This window comes from Dipodomys spectabilis, unplaced genomic scaffold, assembly GCF_019054845.1.
Source record: "Dipodomys spectabilis isolate Male_0828 unplaced genomic scaffold, ASM1905484v1 ptg000457l, whole genome shotgun sequence".
NCBI lineage: Eukaryota > Metazoa > Chordata > Mammalia > Rodentia > Heteromyidae > Dipodomys > Dipodomys spectabilis.
The window spans coordinates 3237971-3265520 of NW_024871134.1; positions in this window are offsets into that span (position 1 = coordinate 3237971).

The window sequence follows — 27550 nt, forward strand, 5'->3', positions numbered from 1 at the left end:
GAACTCTGGGCCTGGGCGCTGTCCCTCAGCTCTTCAGCTCAAGGCGAGCGCTCTACCACTTGAGCTACAGCGCCACTTCCGGTTTTCTAGTGGTTTTTATTGGAGATGGGAGTCCCACGGTCTTTCCTGCCCAGGCTGGCTTTGAACCGCGATTCTCAGATCTCAACCTCCTGAGTAGCTAGGATTACAGGCGTGAGCCACCGGCGCCCAGCATGGAGGCAGAATTTCTGGAATCGCTGTGGGAATGAGTGTTTGCCCTGATTGCTTTGCCACATTCATTCTCTTGCTTCCTGTAGCCATGCTGATCTGTTATTCTGAGCAAACTTGGAAGAATAGATCAAGAAAATGTGATATACACATATATATGTATATGTATATATATGTATATGTACATATGTATATGTATTTATATAGGTATATGCATATGTGTATATAGAGATGTATATATATGTATAGATGTATATGTATTTATATATGTATGTACATATGTATATACATAGATGTATAGATGTATATCATCCTGTCACCACACCACAGCAGGACTGAGCCTCCGACCTGCAAGTCAAGGAAAGCTTTTCCTCTACTAAAATTCTCCAAGAGCCTTCCATCTTGTGGGATGGCTTGCTTGACCTGTGGAGTACAAAGAAGCCAGGGGAATGTGCAGGATAGGTGAGCTTCTCCCCATCCTGTTGCATGCTACCACCCCTCCACCCCCCTGCAGACCTCTGGGAACCCAGCTAGTGAACACTAAACTCTGTAAGGTGAACAGGAGAAGCCTACGACCTCTGACCTCCTTATCCTGTCCTTCTGACTGTTCACTCCAGGTCCTGCTCTTGTCAGTCTACCACACTGGAGAGCTTGTGGGCTGTTTATTCTACTCAGATACTTCTTCCTACCTGTGTGCATAGCTCAATCCCTCTTGTGTATCCCTTTGTCCATTGATTAAATGATATAAAAGAATACTTCCAGCCGGGTGCCGGTGGATCCTGGTTGTAATCCTAGCTACTCAGGAGGCTGAGATCTGAGGATTGCAGTTCAAAGCCAGCCCAGGCAGGAAGGTCTGTGAGTCACTTATCTCCAATAAACCACTAGAAAACCAGAAGTGGTGCTGTGGCTTAAGCGGTAGAGTGCTGGCCTTGAGCTGAAGAGTGCAGGGACAGCACCCAAGCCCAGAGTTCAAGCCCCACGACTGACTGAAAAAAAAAAATACTTCCTTGGTTATTTAAAAAGACAAAAAAACAAAAAAGGATTCAGGTGGACCTGTTGCAACAATGAGAAGTACAAATTGTCATGTCAAAAAGGAGCTTTACAATGTCGGTGAGGGGAGCGGGGGGGGGGGGGGGGAAGGACTGGGTGGGGGGGGGGTGGGGGGAGGCTGGGAAGGGAGGTGAAGGGTAAACAAAGGAGGAGGCTGCAATGCTTGGTAAGAAATGTATGCATTATCCTGCCCATGTAATTGTAACCCCTCTGTACAGTATGTTCACAAATAAAATAAAATTTTTAAAAAAAAGACAAAAAAGGAAAGAAGGAAGAAGGAAGGGAGGGAAAGGGAATGAAGGGAAGAAGGAAGGAAGAAGGGATGGGGGGAAAGGAAGGGAAGAATGACAAAAGAAATGAAGAAAAAGAGAAAGAGAAAGGAGTGAGAGAAGTGGAAAAGCAGGAAGGGAGAATGAATTAGAGGAAGATAAGGAGAAAAAAATGAAGATAATTTCAAGGCATACCTCAATCAAAGGAATTGGAACTTTGTACTTGTCCTTTAATTTTTTTTTTTTTTTTTTTTTGATTCCGGTTGTGGGGCCTGAACTCTGGGCCTGGGCGCTGTCCCTCAGCTCTTCAGCTCAAGGCTAGTGCTCTACCACTTGAGCCACAGCGCCGCTCCCGGCTTTTTCTCCTTTTTGCTTATGTGGTGCTGAGGAATCGAATCCAGGGCCTCATGCATGCAAGGCAAGCGCTCTACCACTGAGCCACCTTCCCAGCCCCTGTACTTGTCCTTTAAAAGGAAAGGTATGATGATTGATTCTTTTTCCAAATACAGGTACATATTGCATGTTACATTGTACTTATAGTTTGGTATATACTGAGACTAACATATAATCATGAATTATGTATTTCCTCCAATTAATATCCAATGTTTCCTCTGTTAGAACAAAATATTAAAGCATCTTAATTCAGGAATAACAAGGAATATTATATTATTATAATAATATATAAGTTAAGTTCATGTTAATATACTTCATTATATATAGTTCTTTGTACTAAGCAGTGGGGTTATTGAGATCCCTGTTAAGAATATCATATTCATATTCTAGTTCTTACAAAGGAGGGAAGTCATGCAACCTGCTTTTCATTGGGCCTGGCTTACTTCACTTAATATAATTTTTTCCAAGTCTTTCCATTTCCTTTTGAATGGAACAATATTATTCTTTCTGATGGAAGCATAGAATTCCATTGTGTATATATGCCACATTTTCTTGATCCATTCGTCTACTGAGGGGCATCTGGTTTGGTTCCATATCTTAGCTGTGGTAAGTAATGCTGTGATAAACATCATTGTACTAGTGGTTTTAGTGTGGCCTTGTTTGTGTTTGTTTGGGTTAATGCCCAGGAGTGGGATTGCTGGGTCATAGGCGAGCTCTATGTGTAGTCTTCTGAGGAACCTCCGTATGCAGGTATGCTTTCCAGAGTGGTGGAACAAGTTTGAACTCCCACCAACAGTGAAGTAGTGTTCCCCTTGGTCACATCCTGGCCAACAACTTAACGAAACAAGAGGTTCTCATTAGACCCTGTGTATAGTCGTCTCTTTTCTTCTGTAGTTTTTTTCTTTCTTCATTTCTCTTAGTTTTTTTGTACCTTGTGTTTTGCATAATAATGTAATATGTGAAAGGGAGAGGGAATCACAGAAACAGCAGAACAACGAGTGAACCACAGCACCACTGATTCTCACCTGACACTGTGTTGGATATGAACATTATAACTTGGGGAGGATGCGGATGGATAAGTGAGAGATAAAGGGGGATGAGGTAGCAATGATTTAAAACATACGTACTTATCGCCTTACCTGTGTAAATGTAACTCCCAGTTCATCACCTTTTCAATAAAAAATAATAACATATAAGTTAAAACCAACAAAGTATGCATTGCATTGAAAATATGCCCATGTCTATGCAATTCCATTTATTGCTACAAAGAGAAATGAACTTGTGAACTTGCTGGTTTACAAACACTATTACTTTCTTTCATTAGAAAGCTAATAACATATATTTTCGTGCACTTGTGTGCCATTATTTAAATGCAAATCCTTTATGCTTCACTTAGCTATCAAACTTTTAAAATAAAAGCTAAGCAGGTATGCTTGGTACACCATAGGTTCAAGCACCTGAATCTGCTATACCTATGGCAGCCAGAGGCTTCTGTTCTTCTTACAAACGCTGAGATGGAGGTAAGATTCCATTTATTCTATTTTTCAATGGTATAAATTCCTTGAGGCTTTCTTTATTATAGTCCCATCATTCTTCTTTAGAAAAAGACAGGGTCTGCATTACTTCTCTTATAAAGATCATTGTGGAATCAATAAGGAGAATTCTAAATTCATTCTTCGCATCAGCAAGCTCCTTCTCTGTTCTCTTATCCTGACAGCCTTAGCTGTACAACACCATCTGAGCTTTCTCTAAACCTTCTGTCAGGTTTCCCTAGCAACACAAAGCCTTTTCTTTCTCCCTCTCTTTGTATCGGATTTAAATCTCTCTCTCTCTCTCTCTCTCTCTCTCTCTCTCTCTCTCTCTTCTCCTCCTCTTCCCCCCATCTCTCATACACACACACACACACACACACACACACACACACACACCCCTTCATATACACATACAATTTGTAATAATTGGTGAAAATATACACAAGCACTGAGACACAAAGCTAGCAAAGAGAATACAGAATTGCAAATGACATGGAAATAAATAATTACAAAAACATATTTTGCTGTGGATTTACTCGAAGCCCTCGGTGATGCTGGCTGCATTCCTCTTCCAGATTTGCTAAACACAGGCCAGGCCTTAAGCCACTCTATATTGGCTTTAATGAGTCAGACCTTATCCTCCAACAGGTTAAGGTTTCTAGTGACATGAATCGGAAGCCCCCTATTAAAGCTTTCTTGGATTAAGTTCTGAGAAACAAAGTGAAACATGTCTGGTAGGTCCCAGCTTGAACGGTGATGGCAAGCCTCCTGCGGCGGCAAGCTTGCTGGGCCCCTGGGTGAAAATCAAGGTAAGTTCTGCTTGCTGTTGCCTCCAATGTGCTTTTCCCGTCTACTCGAATGCCAGGCAGATCGCGATTGGTCGTCAGAAGGGTTTCAATTAATTCTTTTTCTGTATCACGTTCTTAAAGACATCCATTTCATTTGAATACCCCCAAAAATTGCTTCCTATTTTTTCATCCTTTTGGAAGGTATATTTTTGAGCAGTATGAATCTCTGGAAACAGCAGGTGTAGGTGTGGGGAAGGGGAGAGGTAGGGAGTTGTTACCCTCGCCTCGGCCCACCCCGGACACCGGAGTCCTGCTCTACTTCGCTGCCCCCCAAGGCCGCTCCCCGGCAGGAGGAGTTGGTGGTCAGCCAGCAGTTAGGACTTCTCCCTCAGGGTGGAAAACTCCAGGCCAGTTCGGATCCAACAATGGAAGGAATCCCTGGTCTCTCTAGTGTGATCTCCGTCCAACCACCTCTGAAGGAAAGCTGTTCGCATATGCATTGCCTCTCTGCATAAACTGAAGACGAAGCGAGGGCAGCAGGTGTCCACGATCACTTCCACACCCCTGCGTGTCACACCCCTTGCTTCTTCCGATCCATGCCCTGGGGCTCCCCGAACCCCAGATCCCAGTGCGCCCACCTGGCTCGCCATTTCCTGAACAGCGTCCTCTCTTGTCTCTTGCAATGGTCAGAGCTTTTTTTTTTTTTTTTTGCCATATTCCGGGGTGTGTGTGTGTGTGCATGTGCATGTGTGTGTGTGTGTGTGTGTGCAGTCGTGTGCAAGTGTGCAGTCGCGTGCGCACGGGCACGCGTCTGCCTGCGTGAGTGCGCGTATTTTCTTGGCGCTCTTTCTTGGAGACTGGGAGAATGCGGGGGCTTTGATCATGGGGTGACGGGCAGGATCAGGCTGCAGCATCTTCCTTGAATTTTAGAGCAATCTGGGTTCTTGAGCCATGTAAGGCTCCCCTCAGCTGCGGGACACGGGCACCTGCGCTGTGCCGGACCCGGGGCTGGTCAGTCTGCACCTCTTGTGGGCCCAGCGTGACCTGGCCTCTTCCCCGTGGAGCCTCTGAAGAAACCAGGGGCCTGGGAACGCAAGCCCAGATCCTTCCAGAAGCCATGGGAGAGACGCCCACGTGACTCTGTCCTCTCTCTTGCCTGCAAAAGCATTTCTCTTAGGTTTGTGCATCTATCTGAAAAGCCAAGCCTTTATTACAAATAAAGGTAAGTAATTACAACCAATTGTAGGTGGCTTGGTGGGTCTAAAGGATACATCAGTACCATTTAATTGCTATCAATTGGATCAACTTAAAAAAATCACCATTAATTTTTTGACATCCTGTGCCTCGAATGCTTTGAAGTTCACTAGCATGTAGTATTTCAATGGGACACTAAAGACTTTCATTAACCTGAAGGGAGAAAGTATTGCACAGTACTTGTGTTACAGATTTTTAAATGCTGCGTGCAGTGAGTGAAGCCTGGTAGCTGCAGGTTGGGGATCTGGGGTGGGGACGCATCTTCTACCTCTGATTGAGTGTGGTCAGATGGTGTCCGTGTGTGATGCTGTGACAAGAGATTTGCACACATCCTCGCATGATGGGATCCACCAAATCAGTGGATCCTCAGAGCTGGCCAAGTCCAGCTGACCCTTCCCTTACTGGTTTGGCCTCTGAAAGGGCTCCTCCTCACCACCTGTCTGCTTGCAAGCTGTTCTAGCACTTTTTCCACAGTGCTCCTCTGCTCCCAGGCCCGCACCTTTCCACACACACCGCCATTCCCTGGACAGGGTCATACCTCCTTCCTCCGGCTGTGTGCAGACGCCAGCATGAAGCACGCTTCCCAGAGGTCTTCAGAACTCCGTGCGTGCAGCTCCTGCAGGATGAGTCCCTGAACTGCCCAGATTAACTCACATCCTCTCCGCCACGATCACCAGATATCAGCACACGTTATTCACGTGGTGTCAGTCTCTCCCCATTTCAGTTACAAGGAATGAGAGGTTATTCAATTACTTATAGTCACTTGTCACCCATAGAGTTGTAAGTTAAATATGTACATGTGATTCATGGATACTTTTATGACTTTTTAATGTTTTTATTGTTATGATAAAGGTAGTGCACATGTTTTAAATATTTCATGTTTTAAATATTAATAGAAACTCAATTCTCTATGTAGCAAATAAATACAAAAAATTGTGGTTTTGTCATTGGAATTGTTGGATAGATGATAGTATTAATAAAAGCATAGCAGTTCATTTAATCAATTTTATATTTTCGTATGGTTATTTAAAGGTTTTGCTCAATATTTTGTTTACTTTTCGTGCCAATACTAGGACTTGAACTCAGGATATTATGCATTTGCTTGGCTCTTTTGGCTCAAAGCTATCAATCCACTACTTGAGCAACTCTCCTCGCTCTGATTTGGGGTTAATTAGAAATAGGAGGGGCTGGCAAGGTGACTCAGTGGTAAAGCACTTGCCTTGCATGCATAAGGCCCTGTGTTCAATTCCTCAGCACCACATAAGCAGAAAAAAAAGCAAGACGTAGAACTGTGGCTCAAGTAGTAGAGTGCTAGCCTTGAGCTAAAGAGCTGAGGGACAGTGCCCAGGCTCAGGCCCATGCCCAGAGTTCAGGCCCAACAACCGGACCCCCCCCCAAAAAAAAAAGAAAGAAAGAAATAGGAGTCTCATGGGGGCCTTTCTGCCTGGGCTGGCTTCAAACCAGAATCTTCAGATCTCAGCCTCCAGAGCAGCTAGGATTACAGGCGTGAGCCATCGACCTGGCTCATCTGCCCAAATAAACATGTAAATAGAAGAGTTGTTGGAAGTGTCTCTCTGGTCCTCTGTTTAGGGCAGAAAACGCTAGGTGATGGCTGGCCAGGCTTTCATCCCTGACTGTCTGGGCCATCGATGCATTAGCAAAGGCCCGCCGCATAGTTCATCTCCAGCCACCACCCTCCCAACACAGCCCAAGCTCCACTGTGATGAGCTTCACCAAGTGACAGGTGCATGCCTGTCCTGGCACTGGCATCTCCAGGTATCTGTATGTGTACATATGTATCTGTCTCATATGTGTGTGCAAAAGCATATGTGTGTGAGTATATGACCTGTATATGTATGTATCTGCTGAATATATGTATGCAGATACACATGTATGTGTGAGTATATCATGTATATAGATACAGATAGAAATGTGTATGTCTCTCTCTGTATATACATATGCACCATATATACACACACACACACAAACACACACACACACACACACACATAGAGGAGCAGAAGCAAATGAGTGTGTGGCCATGTGTGTGCATAGAGACAGTAAATTGGGAGCGTTTTGCTTTGAGGAATTGGCTCATGGGCTGGTGAGTGTGCGAGGCTCGGGCTGCCAGGTGGCAGACAGCAGTGATGCTCTCTATGGCGGTCCATACCTCTCACTGATTCATTCTGTGGGGCTCATCCATTGAGGAAAGCCAGCTCCTTTAGCCCAAAGGATTTACTCTGAATGTCAATAATATATAAAAAAAATAGGACAAAGTAACTGCAGCAAAATCTAGAGGGTGTTTTGCTAAAAAATAACTCCTGTAGCAAGGTTGACACATAAAATCAACTGTGCATGTACAACGCTACACCAGAATACACATGGTGCCTTGTATTTCGATAAAGCTCATCTGTCTCCTTGGTTTTTTTTTTTTTGGTGAAAATAATGAAACCACTGTAGCAAATCAGCATGTACTCAAATTAATGGTTTTTCTTACTGATAATGAGACCTGGTTTTGAAATGTCCAAATTTAATATAAAACTAACTTAAGCCATGTGAACAAAATGTAAGGAGGGGGAAACATTGTTTTATTACTGCAACACAAAAATCCAAGAGATAAAGTAGAGAAATCCTCCGTACTGACTAAGGGAAATTCCTGGATGAATCTTGTGGAAGCCTCAGGACCAGGACTCCTAGACAGTGCGTGCTGACATTTGCTCTGTACATCTGATTTCAGTCTCAGCTTGTGGTTTCCATGGTCAATATCAGCCCTTGGTTAACACTGGATTCAAAACAATATATATGCATGTATTAGGAAAAACTACAACTGAATTCCTTATGAAATATTGCTACTCTTTGATGAAATTTCAAGCACTTCTTTTCTTTTAAAAAAAGAAGCTATTGTGACATTTGTGTTGTTTCATTTACTTATTCAATGAACAATCGTGAGCATCTAGAACATTCCTTGTACTACTCTAGCTTCCTAGAAGGAGACCAACCAACAGGTTTCTTTGGTTAAGTACATTTTTTTTCTGAAGAGGTAGCAAAAAAAAATCAACAAACAAGTAAGCAAAGATATAATTAACAATCAGAACTGTACAGGGAATTCAGATGCAGTTGAAAGACGTTTCCTGGGTGAGCATCAAGAAAGGCCTCGATGGGTAACTGACAGATTTTTAATAACACTGAAATTGCAGAGAAAACATCCAAAGCAGATGGCCAAGCTCTGCATCAAAAGCAAAGGAAGGTGACTGGCAAATTCAAGAGGAAAGATGTGTGGTTAAGAGCAACAGCTGACAACAGTATGCAGCAGTGGGAATATCTGAAGAGAAGGATGGGCCATGGCCCGAGCTAACACAGGAGCTATACATTGATTCACCAAGCACCAGCACTGCAGAGGTTTTGTGATCGTTGAACCTAGGAGTGGCATTTAAATCAGGCTCTTAAAAGAATCATCCGGGAGTTATGTAGCAAATGGACTGGAAAGAAGAAGGAGGTTATCTTGGTGCCTGTTGCACACACCTGTAATCCTAGATGCTCAAGAAGCTGAAATACGCAGATCAGAGTTCAAAACCAGGCAGTCTGGGGAAAAAAATCTGTGAAATGCTGATCTCCTATTAAGGAGTGAAGAGCCAAAGTTTCAGAAGTGTGGCTCAAGTGAGAGAACATTAGCCTAGGGCAAAACAAGCCAAGCAAGAGGACCAGGCCCTGCATTCAAGCCCTAATACAGGAACAAAACTTTAAGAATGCAGAATGGCTTCAGGCATGATAGAAAAATAGAGCCTTTATTTTCTCTTCTCTCATGAGCATATTTTTCTACCAGTATTAATATGGAGTATGACTTCCTTTCTTCATGTCTAAATATTTATCTAACTGGAATTTATTTTTCTTAAAGATAAAAATAGGTAACAATTCTATTTTTTAATACACAGATAGACTATGGATGTGATGTCATTAGTTGAATAATTGATTGCAAGTTTCTTTTTTATATTCACGGTCAAAGAACACTTCTAGTATTCTCTGAAGAAGATAAATTTCCCAAGCATCAGTGGATATTCTACTCTGGACATACAGCATAGAAAATTCATGTAAGCCGGGCAGATAGGACAGGAGGGACTGGCAAGCAAGCTGTGTGTCCATCTCTAGAAGAACAAATAAAGTGAAATAACAGTAAATCATATTGCTAGATGCCTTCTGACAATAACCAGATATGAGACTCAGATTGGTCCCCAAACAAGGGTGGCTGTGAAGACCAGGACCGATGGGATTTCTAAAGCCCTTAATGGGATTGAAGATACACAGAAAGCATGCCATATTTCACCAGAATGCATCTATGGTGAGGAGCATCCATCAACCACGTTTTAGATGGCTTCCTAGGAGAGGAGGGCAGGGGCATGGGGAATAAGCGACAGAGAGAATGAGGCCTGTCCCAGACCCTGTGCGGGTCGGTGATCTCTGCATTAAAACATCCAGGAGAAATGGAGAATGCGGTCACATTTCACATGAAGACAGGTGTGGACAGGTGTGCCAGCTTCTTGATGAATATTGTAAGTGTGATCACAGCATTACACACCAGGGAGCAAAGATCTGTAAGAAAGAAGAGAAAGCACTGTGGCTAATCCTATTCTAAAAATAATGATACTTGAAAAGGAAGATAATTAAAATACGAACTGGAATACTTAACATGGATGTAGCTTTGAGGTCCTCACGTACGCTTGGGGTGCTCCTATTGTAGAGTATTTGATTGCTGTGTGATGGTGTTTTCCAATTGACAGAGGCCTTTGCAGACTTTTGCTTCTGATATGTCCTTAAATGCAACCCTTTTGTTTCAGTATTCCCAGCACAGTGAGTTCAGGGCCTTTGTGTCTCTCACTCGTATTATTGTCACAGCACCCTAAGTGGTTGCATGAGTTGTACTTTGGCAATAGATGTATAATCTCTCAAAAAGTGAGAAAGTTATTATTTAACTCATTTTTTTCTTTTTCTTATTTTTTGTACTAGATTGTGTGTGTATATGTGTGCATGCTAGTGCCCTGGTTTTTCCTTGTGCTCAAGACTGCCACTTGAGTCACACTTTTACTTCCTGACCTTTTTCTGGTTAAATGGAGAAAAGAACCCCCCTCCCACACATTTGTCTTCACGTGCTGGCTTTCAACTGTAATCCTCAGCTCTCAGACTTCTGATTACCTCAGTGACAGATGTGACACGCCAGCACTCCAGCTGGATTTCACTTAATTTATAAAATAAATATTGATTATGTAGATCTTGTGGTTATGTTGCGTTGGATATACACCCTCCCACAGGAAATGTGAGAGTCAATCTCTTGCCCTGTGGCAGTTACATTCTGTCCGTTATAAACATGCAGAGAAAGGACAGTAAAAATATAAAAAATAAATATGCAGAATCTGTGGCCTGAGCACTACAAGAGCACAGGTATTTGAGCACCAACCATAAACCAGAGACCAGAGACCAGTTTTGTGCATATAGGTGGATGGGGTGCGGGGCTTTTTATGTGTAGTCAGCAAACAAATACCTCACTGGCCACCATTGCCGTCTTTCTACCCACGATGACTTACCTGCATGACGCCTCTCCTTCAGTACTCAGATTTCATGCCACTCCTCTGCCTAACAACACATGTGCGATATGACTGCGCTGATATAGGGTAGAACTGGTCTTTAAGTTATTCTCACAAAATGTACATCATAGATGAAGTGTTTTGAGCTGACGTGCAGCATGGTGACCCATCTCAGAGGGCCTTTGTCCTCAGTCTCATTTTTTGAACTAAGTGAGCCGTCAGGCTTGTTAATTGTGCACTGAGCACCCAGTGAAGCTGTGACTGAGGCAGGGAAGCCAAGCCTGTGGCCGCCTGTCTGCATGCTATGCTCCACCTTGGGTTCTGGGGCCTCCTTCCTGGGAGCCAGGCTTCTCTTCAGCTTAGATTGCTGAAGAGATCCCACATAAGGGGGATTGAATCATTGGTGGGAATTCATTCATAAAACCCAAAACGATGGCTGGTGTTCCCTTCTGCTTTTAAACCTGATTACAACCTGATTACCGAAAAAGCCAACGCCCGACCAAAACACAACAAATGAGCAGACCTGTAGGGCTTCCTCCTTGTGCTTGCAAGCATTTAGTTATTTTGTTTACAATGAGTCTCATAAGATTAGCAAATCAAATTGACAGATTATCAATGTCGGCCCTGTGGAGAGAGTGACGATGCAAACAGAATACCAGATTAGACTCCTCGGTCTCCCAGCACCTGCAGAGCCTGTGCTCGGGAAAGCGAAGCCTGTGCTACAACTTACAGTAAAAGTCACCTTGCGAGACAATGCACTTAGCATGAATTTCACATTAACTCAGGAGAGAGAGTTTTAGAAATGTCTAAAGTTCATGACAAAGCACCTGCTCACTGTGAAGATTATATTCCGAACACTGATTTTATTTTACCTACGTCATTTTAGCTAGACATTGTTACTCATGATTATTTGAACAGTTAGAGAATGTACATAATGTTTATCCAACTGAATTTTAGATTGTCAAACTTTTCATGACATTACTAAACTAGGCCAAGCTTACCAAATTCAGCAAGAGTTATCTTCAAATTAACATATGCAATATTTACTCTTTTTCAACCTTAGAATGGAGAAAAACTGGGGGAAACAGGAACTCTGTATTATACATATTCTGGAAGACATTTAATTTCATTTTTCCTTTTTACTGGAAATACTTTAATTATCAGTTCATTATTTGTTATGTCCAGTACATGTTAAATTGCAGTTTGTTATTTTTATAAAACCTCTCAATTGATCTTTGAATTATTAGTAGATTATTAGAAGTCATTTACTGTTAGACCTGGTGTGGTGTCATATTCCTCTAATACCAACACATAGAGTAAGAGTCTGTCTAAAAACCTGCAAAATCATCAGGCCCTGATAGCTCACACCTGTCATACTCAGGAATGGGCAATATGAGGATCAAGATTTGAAGCCAGCTTTGTCAGAAAAGTCCACTAGACACTTACCTCCAATGAACTCCCAACAATCAGAATTGGAGCTGTGGCTCACACTGTAGAGTGCTAGCCGTGAGCTCATCAACAGCTCCCAGGCCCTGAGTTTAAGCCCCAGGACTGGCACAAAGAAGAATAAATAAGTAAATTTAAAATGTCTACTTATCTCTCTATCTAGGAACAGTTTTTTTAAAATTCACAGTTTCTTATTACTTTACATTTGCTGCGATGATAAATTATACCATATGTATTTTCTGAATAATTTAAACTTAAACAAAGCTTCATGTTCTTAATTCTCCATATGCTTTCTATTAACTTTTATTCATTTAACTATTCAATCCTCTAATGGAAACAACTAAATAAAGACTGATGAATGTAAAAACATTACAGACTATGACTACTAAAGATTAACTTTAAAATAAATTCTGAAAATCAGTTCAGCATGACCCACTTAAGCATACACACACATACACACACACACGTACACACCACATGTACACACATACATACATGCACACATACACAAAATCCAGCATATGATGAATTATGCTATGGAATCAATTTTTTAGACCCCATATGTATTTTCATCTTACCAACAACATGACCTATTTAACGTATCATTGAGAATTTTCCCTAAAGTGTTTAATGCTATTAAAGATGTTTTCTTCCCGGAAACCAGAGTCAGTAGTTTTGATTAACACAGTCGATCGATTCCTGAACTTCCGTCCTCCATCTCTGTGCTCAGCAGCCAGCGGCAGGCATATTCTTGAGCAAGATGTTGAGTTGGGAAGAAGACCATTAAGTCATCTTTTGTATCAAAGCTGATAGAGTGTATCCTTGCAGGGGAATGAACACACCTATGACACTAATGGCTCATGGGAGTAATCCCAGCCAAAACCTAGAATTCCAGGAAAGTTTAGAGCAGAACTTTAATTATGCATAGTGTCTCTTATATTAGCATCACTTAATAGAGCAGTTGCCAGGAGGAAGCCAATTCCAGTGAACTTGAGCCCCTGTGTTGAAGTCCTAGTACTGGTAAATTCTTAAAATTCAAAGGGAATGCTTCTTTATGGGTTGAAAGTTAACATGGATTGTGTGTCTTCAAAAAGGATGACAATGGAAACTATTCAAAAATGTTCTTCCATTTACCTTTTGAAACTTGTTTGCAAACATTTATAAACATCGGCAGCAGGCCTTGGAGTATTAACAAAAGTTCTGATTGCATTCTCATTCACCCCGTATTTACAAATGTTTCTGGTTATTGTAGGTTTGAGTAATATGGAATAATTACAATTTCCATCTATTTGTGTTTCTTTATGGAAAAATCATTAGAATTATACACTGGTTGTATATTTATCAACATTTTGACATCTTTTGTAACAATTGTAACAGCACATGGAAAATATCTTCAATTTACTTGACAATAGACACACACACACAAACTTGAAACTAGTTTATTGTAACAATTAATATTTTTATGTCTTTCATGAAATAGTTTAACCTTAGTCCTTTTCTCAGCAATGTATTTTTTATGTTTTCCTCTTCTTGTTGGGAGCTGGGGTTTTGAATTAGGGGCCTATTCTTGTTGGGCAAGTGCTCTAGGAAAGCCTGGCCCATTTTTGCATTTAGCTTATTTTTCAGGTAGGGTCTTGTTCCTTTAGCCTTGTCTCCCCTGAGACCATAATCGTCCCGTTGCAACTCCCCAAGGAACAGGGAGGAGCTGGGTAAGCTCCAGCAACTTCATTTTCTCTGGAGAGAGATGATATGAAGTTGAAAACAAAATGAAGTGATAAAATTCAGTTGTTAAACTCACATACATCCATATACATGTTCGTTATAGATGACAGCAAATCAACATAAACAAGGGTGACTTCTCTCTTTCTATATTCAATTTATGTTTCACAAATCTTCATTGTATTTTCATCCTTGGATTTCTTTGTAGCCATAAGTTTGTTTAGAGCTGGGAAAACAAGTTAGTGATTTATTTCAAAACTGTGGTAGTTGCAGAATGTTTTAAGGTTGATTTTGCCTAAGTTATTCAGGGTTTTGCCTAACTTATTCAGATTTTTCCACCATGACTCCTTTCAATGTATGCCCAAGTTTCCAACTGGACTGTTAGGTTAATTGAACATGAAATACGATCTGGGGTTGATCTTTCAACTTGCATACATATAACCTTGCAATTTTTCAGTAAGTAGTTATTCAAATTGTTGTGTATTCTTTCAAAGTAGTCTCAGTGCCCCTGTTCATACATTATTCAGTGGCAATTTTTATCCCTTCAAGATGTGTAAATTTAAGTCTTGAATATGCCTTGGTTTCAAATATGCACAAATAACCATAATATGGTTAATGCATCATTGATCACTCAGCGCTGGTATGAGCCTATATACAAATGTGTGACTACAGAATAAATTATTCCTTTAATTTCTGTGGAATAAGTTTACTTCTATATACTTTAAATCAGCACATTCTTGGATTGGAGTCTCCTCAACTCTACCAATACAGTTTAGTAAAATAATAAAATACAACACAAAATGGCATCAAGTGTAGCTTCAAAACGGTTTCAAAGAAGATGCATTTTGCTGACATCAACCACTGATGTCAGCACGCCACATCTTCCCTCACTGCAGATCTTCTACACTAAGGCATTGATACTACTTACTTATTTGACTAAAAAATGTCAATCCAGGTATGGAGATTCCTTCCTATAATCCTAATGACTCCCAGACAGAAAGAAGACTGAAGGCTTCCAAACAGGTCTGGTAGAAAAGTCAGTAAATTTCATCTTCAACTAATCAGTAAGGAGCTGCTATTGTGATGTGGTCCAAGTGGTTGAGCACCATGGAGGTTGAGAAAGCTGAACGACAATACCAAGACCTGGTTTCAACCCTAGAACTGGTACAAACACACACACACGCGCATTAAAATAGTAATGTTGGTATTTTCTTGGTTAATAAACAGTACATCAGGTAAGAGTCACAACCATCTCTTTCTTCATATAAGTTGATTTTCTTAGAGAATAGCATTTCAAAGTTTTACTGTTTGATTTGTCCATTTTCCAAGGTTTTTAAATAATTTTATTGTTAATACTAATGTGTTGTACAGAAGGGGATACCATTTCATAAGTCAGGTAATGAGTGCATGTCTTTTTTAAAACAATGTCATCCCTTTATTTTCCCAATTTTCACCCATTTTCCAACTTTGAACACACACAGGAATCCTTTCCTCTCCATTTGTGTGCATGTGTTTGCATGAGAGTGTGCGCTTATGTAAAGGTATACGTTGGAGTATATGAGTGTGTCTGTGCATACAGGCACATCCTCGTGTGCAAACACACAATCCCATCAGGATGACTGTGCGGGCTTCTCACAGCATGGTCGTGGAGCATCGGAACAGCACAGAAGGACTAAACATGAATGAATCAATGGCAGTGTAATAAATGATACAAGTATTTGATTAAAAGTTCTCTTTACCAGACAGGATTTCTCAAAAGGCAGACGTTGCTGTCTGCAGCACTTAAGGTGGGATCTCTAGCCCCATCACATAAGGGATCCTGGGACCAAATCCGGAGGGAAGCACTCAGAATTGTCAGCTGAGGACAATGGTGACAGTTGGATGACCTCCACCAATGGGGAAGGGACTGGATTGGTTGTGTCTCCGGCCTTGGATGCACATCTTGGATGGACTTCTCAGATGATGAAAAACTATCCGTTGTGCATTATGGTAGACACTGAGCAAAGATACAGCAAAATATGCTATGCGTTCTAGAATGTGAATGCTTCAATCATTATGTGAAAGAGACAGAAGAGGAGAGACAGATGCAATGTCATAGGAAAAATATAGAAAGGTTCAAACATATTGATTCTGGCAGAACCAAAACGAAGAGGTCAAAACACAGGGAGAACAAAATATTGAATCCTGGGAGCTAGATAATTAATACTCTTGCAATTGGTTTATTAAATGGAGAAGAGGAGTTGAACTCTGTAGGATATAAATAGAAAACTACTTTCCTTTTCTCCAGGCTCTGCCTTCAATGATAGTTTATTAAATTTCCTTTGTTCACCTCCATGGGTGTCCAGTGACTTTCTAATCAATTTCAATGGAAGGGAAAATCTTATTAAAGTAAAATGGACACATTCATTTATTAGAAGAGCTGGTCCATCTAGCATTTTACCTGCTGGCATTTTACCTGCTCTGGTTTGGAGCCTAAATCTCCCTCCCAGAGTGGCCTGTGTCTGGGTCTGTCAGCCACTGGGAGCTGGTGCTACTTTGTCAAGCCTTGTAGTTTGTGGGAGACAGTGGGGCTCCCAGCCCCTTTCCTGCTTCTTTGTTTGCATCTTAGCTTCCAGAAGGTGATTTGTTCCCCCAGGCCCAAGCCAACACACACCCCAGGTCTGAAACCCAGGGACCAAATCAAACCAGCCTCCTTCCTCCCTGAGCACCTTCTCCTAGCGGACTTCTCCTCCTAAGGTGTCTGTTAATTGGCAGCGCCAGGAGGAGGCTGAATAGCCCATGCATGGCTCATCCGTAGCACCCCTGCTCTCCACTTCTGCTCAGGGGCACAGAGAAGAGATGCAGAAGATTGAGAAGAAAAAGAGTGGGTGCCGTGGGTCCCCGGGTGCCACCTAATTCCAGCCACTGCCATCTTTCCTTGGCCACGGTTCAAGGGGACATGTTCTTCATCCTGGCGCGCGATGTGTTTTCAGAACGCTACGCAACCCCAAACCATCGCCTCCTCGGTTGGACCTGGATGCAGGTTCTCCCTCTGCATCTTGCTGGCTTCGCGGTGCGTTTCTCCTGAGTTGGATGGAGCACAGCTCTCTCCTCAAAGAGAAGTTCCCTTCCAATAATCCGTGCCCGGTTCCCTTCAAATAATCCACCCCAAACTCTACTATTCTCTCCCATGGCTGGGCGTGGAGGGAAGAGCCACTCGAGAAGATCTGCTGTCTCTAAGTCAGTCCTGCTTGGATGGGTCTGTACACTTGCATTGTCACGGGGTAGTGTCTGCCTCTCCAGTGACGTTCAGGGTGTCATAAATGGAAGACAAGCAAACAGTCCCTTAGTGATGCTCTCTGTCTCCACCAAACGAGATGAGTTTTAAAACAGATCCGAAAATATCACGGCCTTAGTAAATTCAAAGCAGTGACAACTAACGGATAATTCACAAAAAATAAACTCAAGGAAAGTCAAACAAGAATTGTATGGTCTGAAGTTAGTTCTCTGAGTTCTCTGTCTCTCTCTGTCTCTGTGGTGCTCTCTCTCTGTCTCTGTCTCTGTCTCTTTGTCTCTCTCTCTCTCTTTCTCTCTCTCTCAGCTGGGATTACAGGCATAAGCCACTAGAGCCCAGCTGATTTTTATCATTTTTACAAAGCAAAGGAAATGATTCCAAACCTTGCCTATGGTGAATAGTGCTGCAACAGACATAGTTCTGGATTGTGGCTTTAACCTTGTGTTCTAGTGGGTAAATGCCCCGGGATGGAATTGCTGGGTCATAACAAAAGGAAATTCTATGTTTTGTTTTTAAAGGAACCTCCATACTGCTTTCCAGAGTGGATAAACAACTTTACATTCCCACCAACAATGTATTAGAGTTCCCGCTTGGCTACATTCTTGCCCCTATAATTTTTTTAGAAAGACAAGGTCAAAGCCCAATAAAATCAGCATCAAGAAATGGTTTTGTTGGGGGAGGGGGGGTGTGCCAGGGGAGAGGGGTAGATGAATGAGGAGGCAAAAGAGGGAAAATACAGGCAAGAATTCATTGTACATTTCACAAAAGTAAGAAATGGAAGGGAAGGGGATGTCTAAGAGGACCAAAAATATTGAAGGGGCGACACAGACAAGATGCATTGTATTCACTAACTATTCTCTAAATGACAATAAAAATTAAACACAAAAAGAAAATGAAATGATGCAAGTCAATCTTCAATCTACCCTATTGAAATTTATCTTAGCTAGATTGCAATTGTGCAGGACATAAACATGCATGCATACACACATACCACACACATACATACACACACACACACACACACACACACACGCACACATATTCAGGCAGGGTGGGGGAATGTAAGTCATAGTTGGCATGCTATTTGCCAGGCTATCAACTATATGTCCAGCTAGGACTGTGTATGTCAGAGAAGATGGTTTACACTAAACCCAAGCCATTATTTCACCTGATATTCACAGAGGAAAATGCAGACTGTTTTCTCATGGAGGAAAATATTGTGTTGCTCATTTCAGAAGAGAGTGTGGATCTTCAAAATGGTACCTTCAATAAATCCAACATTAAACCATGTTTCATCAGATGCGAACTGATGTCAGATTAAACCATACTGCAGCTAGCTGTGTATCCATGGCTCATGCCTACAATCTTGGCTACTCAGGAGGCTGAGATTTTAAGGGCTGAGGTTAAAAGCCAGCCTGGGCAGGAAAATCTACAAGACCACCAGCTAACTCCCACAAAGTAGGGCTGAAGGCATGAATGAAGTGATAGAGCTGAGCAAACAAACTAGGTAAGACTTAGAGTTCAGTATTAGCAAAGAGGAAGAAGAAGGAGGAGGAGGAGGAGGAGGAGGAGGCGGAGGAGGAGGAAGGAGGAGGAGGAGGGAGGAGGAGGAGGAGGAGGAGAAGGAGAAGATGACAGATATAACACTGCTATGCAAATGGTGAAAATCCATATCAATAGTGGTAAAAATACACCTAATATAATTTAAGAACAAAAGGATGCACGTGAAAGAGGAAAAGAGGGCTTCAACGTTGACAACGGGAGAGTTAATTCAGGACCATGATGCTCCTAGCTGTAGTCTTTATGTCAGAATTGCTTCTGTCTAGTCTAATTAATTATTGCTGTCCACACGACCTTTGTGAATGCCATGTCTGAATGTGGTGGAGTCCTACACTCACATCATCTAAATGCTACCATGACCTCTGCAGAGAAAGCCAGAACTCCCCCACGAGCAGACTGGGTAATGTGACCCCCATCAGCTTTCCCAGTCTTTCCCACATGATATTTATGCTTCCCCAAACACTCCACAATGAAAGCTTTGTGTTTTCCCCCTTTTCTTTCTCCCTCTCACTCTTTTTCTACAAACATAGCCTCCATCTTTGAAACTGATTCTGCCCCATTGCTTGTTCTCTAAGATGTTGTTCAACTGGTAAATCTTTATTTTACTGTACTGGGCCGCCCAATATAGACACTAAATAACTTACAAAGGTTAACTTCTTAGTATAAAGCTCACGAAGAGAGCACATGTAAAGCACTTTATCGCATTACTTTAGTTCAGAAAATTTGACAAATATTAGACAACAACAAATATATTAAAACATAACTGAATAGGTTATTACATGGGTGATAAGTGAAAAATATTTGAATTTTTCATTTTGGGAAATGAATTTGCATGCAATTTAATGTTTTTAAATTATATTCCAAATACATAAACGTTAGTTCTGCGAATATCTCTTTAGAAACAAAAGTGTAAGACATGTATTGGGATAGTAAGCAATATAATAGGATAGTTCTTTCTGATTCTAAGATTGGTTAGCTTCAAGGGTAATAAAAATTCTCCTTTCCCGTCCACCCAGGGATCGTTTGGACAGACTTGTTACCAAGCTCTTACATGATTTGAGTTTCCAAATTTTGAAATTCCTCTGCAGTGACATCAGTGCACAAACTACTTGAATCCCCGCCCCCGACCCCCACACAGGGGGGAAGCCCCAAGAAGCCCCCCAGGACACTGAGGCAGACAGGAATTGAAATGCTCCACCACTTGAGCCACACTGCCACTTCTGGGGGTTTTTTTGGTGGTTAATTAAGATATACTTCTCATGGTCTTTTCCCTCTCTGGGTTGACTTCAAAGCACCATCCTCAGACCTTAGCTCCCTGAGAGACTAGGATGAAAGGAAATGACCCATGAGTGCTTGCCCACTGCAAAGATTAATGACATAGACATAATATCTGAGAGAGCATGCTGTTATGGAGTCCTTTTGTTGTGTGCTGGCTTTCTTCTTCGATACTAGACAACTTTAAATAGTTACCCTGAGGTGAGCTTGCATGCCCTCTCTGCCTATCCATTATCCATGGTTCCCGTTTGGAAGTCGCCACTGCTGATATGAGAATCATGTAGGCATGGGGGAGGGCAAGATTCAATTTTAAGCACAAAGTCAAAGTGTTCGTCTTCTGGATTGCATGGTACCAATCACTTACTCTGATTTGCTCAAGGGAGCTAGTGCCTAGCTAGGAATGCTTAACAATAGTTTCATTCTTTTTTAATTACTCTGACATCATGAGACATAATGAAAAGAGTCATTATTTCATTTGCTTAATTATTAATGAATACTCATTGAACATCTTCGTGGGTTTTGCTGTGACATTTCCTTGCATGCACACATCCTGCCAGATGCCAGGGGCTCACACCTATAATCCAAGCTACTCAGGAGGCTGAGATCTGAGAATCAGGGTTCAAAGCCAGCCTGGACAGTAAAGTCCATGAGATTCTTTTCTCCAATTAATCAGCAAAAATCAGGAAGTGACACCAGGACTCAAAGGGTGCAGGGCCAGCCTGGAACAAAAATGCTAATACAAGCCCAAAAATCATATAGAAAAAAAAATTACAGATTTGGTTGTGCTCTTTCAAAATCGGTACAGAAATGGAATTGGTTGGAATTTAGTAACTACCAGACATGGTTTGAGATTTTGAGTCTCCACAGATGCCATAGGCATGGGAGTATAGGCAAGGAAAAGAGAACCTAGATGCCTAAAATTAAAAAAGAACATAGCATCGCACTGGAATCTTAAGTAGGCAGTTACAGTAAAAAAAAAAAAAGGCTGGCCCAAGATGTAATTATCGGAAAAACTGATTTTTAACACCATAGAAAAAGACATGGTTGCTAAGGTTTTGTACTTTGTTTGCACGGCAGAAGATTAGCTGTTGACTGTGTCTTGGGGAAAACAAAATGTGTAGCATCTTACTTATGGAATGTGATTTCTCGTCTGCAGGAAAGCTGGTACGCTAGCCGGCATAGCAGGGCAGGTCATGGCCTGCCTCACTTCGGTGTATTTCATGAATTCTGATTCCAAAGATCCAACAGTGAGCAGAAATAAGAAATAATCTAGTGCTTTGGACAAAGTGTCATTGAAAGTCACATTTACCTTGTAAAATAAGAAAAAAAATACTTCAATGAAAAACCAAGCTTCTTATATTGAAAGAAAACATCATCATTGATTATTGATTATTTGAATTTCTCACAACCTGGCATGTACTAGGTCGTCAATAAAATGCTGCTGCTGTTGAATTGCTAGAACTGGGTTTTTGTTTGCTTTTTGTTTTTGTTTTTGTCTGTTGTGGGGCTTGAACTCTGGGCCTGGACGTTGTCCCTCAGCTCTTCATTTCAAGGAGAGTGCTCTACCGCTTGAGCTACAGTGCCACTTACGGTTTTCTAGTGGTTTATTGGAGACAAGAGTCTCACTAGGCTGGGAAGTTGCCTCAGTGGTAGAGCACTTGCCTTCCATGCCTGAGGCCCTGGGTTCGATTCTTCAGCACCACATAAGCAAAAAGAAAAAAGCTGGAAGTGGCGCTGTGGCTCAAGTGGTAGAGCGCTAACCTTGAGCTGAAGAGCTGAGGGACAGCGCCCAGGCCCAGAGTTCAGGCCCCAGGACTGGACTCCCCCCACCCCCCAAAAAAAGAGTCTCACAGACTTTTCCTGCCCAGGCTGGCTTTGAATCATGATCCTCAGATCTCAGCCTCCTGAGTAGCTAAGATTACAGGCATGAGCCAACAACACTGGCTAGAACTGGGTTTGAACTCAGGATATTATGGGTGTTTGGTTTGCTTGCATGACAAAGACTGTACCACTCAAACCATGCCTTCAGCCCACATTTTTGCTGGTTATATTGGAGATGGGTTCCCTAAGGACTTTTCTGCTCAGGTTGGCTTTGAACTGAAATCTTTTAGATCTCAGTTTCTTGAGTAGCTAGAAATATAGTCATAAACCACTTGGTTCATTAATAGAGTTTATTTTACTTTTCATTTGTTTTGTGTCCGTCCTGGTACTTGAGCTCAGGTGCTGTCTTTGAGCTTCTTTTCTCAATCAAGCCTAGTGCTTGAACAAGTTCAATTTACACTTGAACCATAGCTCAACTATTGGATTTTTGCTTATTTATTGGCAATAAGAGTCTCACTGACATTTTTTCCAAGACTGGCTTCAAACCCTGATCCTCAGATGTCTGGCTCCTGAGTAGCTAGAATTACAGGTGTGAGACTCCAGTCCCTAGATCATTGATAGAGTTTTAATGCTTAACAAATCCCTAAGCCTTTTGCCTAATACTTCTACTGAGCTTTCTTCTCCCTTTCCCTTCCTTCTTTCTTTTCTTTCTGTAGTTTTTCCTTCTCCATCCCTTCCTCCCTTCTTCCTTCCTTCCTTCTTTCCATCCTTTCCCATTTTTATTTCTTTCTTGAGCTAAGGGTTGAATCTAGTGCTTTAAATATGCTAGGCATGTAACCTGCCATGGACTAAGTGAGAATTCCTCTCTGAACTCATTCATATCACTAGTTCTGTGTTGGCTATGATCCTGGAGCATACAGAAACAGTCACAATAGATTTAAATTATTTCAATCATGGAACTACTTGTAAACAGAGCTAGCTGATCTATTTAGAGTGATGGAATGTCTGTGACTAACCATCCTGTGAATCCCTTACTGCTCTCCACAAGCAGAATTGAACCAAAAAATGGAATTTTGAAAGAAGAGCAACCATGCATACATTCTGTGGTTCTATGGTTCACTTGTAATGTGAGGATATTTATATTACAAAAATGAAATCTCCAGAAAATAGGAAATAGTTGAACATTGAATGGTATCTCACAGGTAGACAATGAAACACAGGATGGTGAGGGATGAGCTTATGGAGAGGGAAGACCTCAGTTGATCTATGATGGGAATAATTGGCTGTGCTGGCCTAATTTCATTGAGTCCCTTCAAATTTCTCAGTGTTAAGAGCAGCCAATGGGTGAAATGTGTGAAAATCATGACGGGGAGGAAGGTGCAGGGTGTTACGGTGAAAATATTCTATTTAGTTTGTACTAGAGGTAACTATGTAGAAAGTGCCTTGTGTTCAGTCACAAATAGACCTTGTATCATAATCATTTTCCAGGAAAGAAAAACAGAAAGAAAGAAAGATTGTTCACTGTGTACCAGTTATACTTTGCCTCTGTAGCAAAAATCGTAGCTAATTCATATGAGCTCAACAGGTCAGGTTGTGTGTCAGGTTCAAATTTTCCAATAATTTCAGCAATGAGAACAAAACCAGTTTGGCAAAATGAAGTGTGGTGTTCTTGGTATATTAAATAAAGACCCATTTGCTGGTAATAACTGTGAAGTTAATGTTGTAGTGGTAAGTCTTATTCTGAAATTTTTATCATAACCTCATTGTTGCTTATATGAAGAAGAAATGACAGCAATGAGTGACGATCAGCCACCAGCATCAAGAAGAGCAAACCAATCTCTACCAATTAGCATTACCATTCTGCAAATGGGAATTTTTTTTTTCAGTTGTGGGGGCTGAACTCTGGACCTGGGTGGTGTCCCTCAGCTCTTCAGCTCAAGGCTAGTGCTCTACCACTTGAGCCACAGTGCAACTTCCAGCTTTTTTCTGCTATGTGGTGCTGAATAATCAAACCTAGGGCCTCATATATGCGAGGCAAGCACTCTACCACTGAGCCACCTTTTCAGTCCCAGCATTACCATTCTGATGCTAAGCTATCGCTATTATTTCTGCCCAGAATAGTAAGAAACGCCATAAAGATGGGGGAAATATTAAGCCTATAACTAAAATCATCACCACTGGCAACATATGGTTAGATGGACATGTTCTATTCCTGTGGGAAAATCCCTTAGCTTCCAGTCAGTTTCATCTTGCTCTGGTTGTAGGAATCAATACCTCCCTGCCAGTGAATTCCCATTCCCATGATCTGCACGTCCAGTTTAGAAAGAAGGGTCATAAGGACATCATTTACCTGGAGTGAATTGTCAAACATTAAAAGTCTACTTGCTAAAGGAGGTCTCTTGCTATTGCTACAAGCAGTGATACACTGGTATATTATTGATGGCATCATTGTCAATAAATATCATCGCCTTCCACAGCCACTTAAATTTCCTGCACTTAATTTTGCTTACAAACTCTCCCTCTTTTTTGAGCTGTGAAGTCTTAAAATCAACAGGCTGACTTCTGCAGGTACGTGCAACAAATTGAACAATGTTTGTTTCCAAGTAGAAAGTTAGTTAGCAATTGCAGTAATTGCCTGACTTTGTAGAAACACTAATCATTTCTTTGAGGGCTTAAAATAGCAAAATGTACTGACTTACACTGTGCCATATTGATTTCCTGTTCAGCAAGGTAACTTGTTAATGGGAAGTTTTATTAAGAAATTAGTCAAAACAAAGTCATGTTAGTTTGTCAATGTCATCAATGTTTAAAGGCTAATAAGAGAGCTGGAGTGGAAATCTTTATATTGCCTGAGAAAGGAAAGAGAAAGCAATGCCTTCATGAAGTGGATTTAGGGAAGTGAACTTGAATCTTACAATTTACAACTGGCAAAATCATGACCCAAGAAGAGGCAAGAAAGCTTCTTCTAAAAATGAGTATATCATACATAGTTTTGGCTGGGTTGGCCATGCCAGCTTTCCTGCAATTATTCTGCTCTCATGCTATAGAAACAGAAACTAGAGGAGTTCCGGGAAGATGGCGGAGGAGAAGCTGGAATCTGAACAAGCTCTTGCATAGAAAACAGTTTCAGAGTTCCAGTGAACAGTCCCAAGCCAGAGAATCACACCAAGTGTGCCATCACAGGACAGAGAGTTAGTCAAGAGAGGGGAAGCCAAGCAGACACATCTGAGCAGCTGCCGCTGCGGCGGGAGGGTCGCAGCGGCGACCACCGCCGCGGAGGCATACCTGAGACGCAGTCCGGGACGAAGGAGCCAGACGCAGCGGACGAGCGAATTCTACTCAACACCAGCAAGAACCGACAAGGAGCGGAAAACTTCATCCTGCACTTTGCAGACCAGAGACGACCCGAGATCCAAGACTCCGCGTGAGTAGAAGCCCCACTTCCTCACTCCTCTGGGAGCAGAGGAGGGAAGGCCACCCCTCCCCCCCCAGCACCGGTGATCTCCATCTTGGATACCGACAAAGCTCGGAGGAGCGGCTAGCTCCAGCTCAGGCCTTGGAATAGAGCTAGTCATTTGGCAGGTCACAGGAACTTGGCGGCGAGGTGACCTCACAGACTCAGTTCCATCCAGGGAGGGGTCGCCCAGCTCAGGCACCAGCCACTGGAGTGGCTCTCCTCGCTGGGTGGCCAGAGCCAGAGGCTGCCCCTCCCTCTAGCAGCCACCACAATCAATTGAAAAACAGAAACCCTGAGAATGGCTCCAGGCTGGGTGCTGTGAGATTTTTTTCACAAAATAGCCCCAGGGAAAAGCTACTGTTCCTTGAAAGGCCTCAACTCTACCCAGAACCTAGCCTCATCACTGCATCCCCCTCTTTTGTGATTCTCAAAGCAGATCACCCTCCCAGTAAACTAACCTGGGAGGGGGATCTCAAAATCTTGGGTAAAGCAGAGCATTTTCCTGCCTGTTCCAACAAACTGACTTAAGAAACCAATCAAGCCACAGGACCTCAAGCTGACCAGAGACTCCAACCAGACTCTGGTTACAGACAAAAGGGAGATACAGGACTCTTCCCACCCCTCCCAAAAAAAAGAAAAAAAAAAATCAAAGAACTTTTTTTTTCTTCTTCTTCTTTTCTTTTTTTCTTTTTCTTGTTTTGTTTTTTTTCGTTTTTTGTTACCTTATATATATATAAAAAATTTTTTTTGCTTTTCTAAAACTTTTATTAATCTTTAATTTTTGCCTCTTCTGAAAAAATAATTGTTTTCCATTAACTTTTTTTTTTTTCTCCTCTTATAATTTTTATTTTAGGAATACGTGAATGTGTGTTTTCTTTTCTTTTCTTGTCTTCTTTCTCTTTTTCTTTCATTCTTAATTATCTTTTTGTTTTTTTTTCTAGCTCTACTGAACTTCTGATCTTTTCTTCTCACTTTCCTATCCTTTCCATCTTTTCCTCTTTGTTCATCTTTATGTGACTTAACTCTTGTCCTGCACATCCTCAGATAAACCCGTAGTTAACCAGTAGACCCTATCCCCCATTGTGTACACACTTAATCCACAAACTTATTACTCAATTCAAAACCTCTGAGACTTAAATTCACTAATAGCAGTACTTTATACCTATACAATATTTTAAGCATTTTTTTAAAGTTTTTCTCATCTCCTCTATGTCCCTCCCTTTCTCTCAACATGTTCATATTCCTCTATAAATAGATGGTCTTTTAATCTCTAAAATAACATTAATTTTTACGTTTCTATTTTATTTTCTGGTCTCTTTTCATTCCCTTTTCCCTTTCTTCTTTTTTTCTCTCTCTCTACTTACATCCTACCCAACCTATTTCCTGCATTGTGATTAAGACATAGTTAACTCTCCCTGTGCCTCCCCACACCAATCTATTCCTATTTTTTACCCACATCTCTTCCTAACCCTAATAATTTCTGGCTTTCCAAATTCTTCTCTGCGGTTCGAAGTTCTTTAACATATAGTTGTTTGATGTCGAATAGATGTATCTGTTGAACTAGATTGTATCTGTAGACTATTGACTGTACAAATGCAAACTTTGGTTGATGGTTGCCTTAAGATAGTGTTCTAGCACAAAACTGGTGCTATCTTCATCTCAAATGGGCAGAGTAAGCCGGAAAAACACAAGAAAAATGGCAAATTCGGGTATCTCAATTCCCAATCCTGATAATCAGGGGTTAGAACAGATAATGAATAATCCAGAGGAGAGTTCCCAAACAGCTCTACAAACACTGGTGGCAAACATGATAAATGAAAAGTTTGACAACGTACAAAGGACTCTGTATGAGCGTGATAGGGAGAGAGAGGAGGCATCCCAGAAGTTTATACAGGAATATCATAAGCGTGAGGAAGCTACTCAAAAACT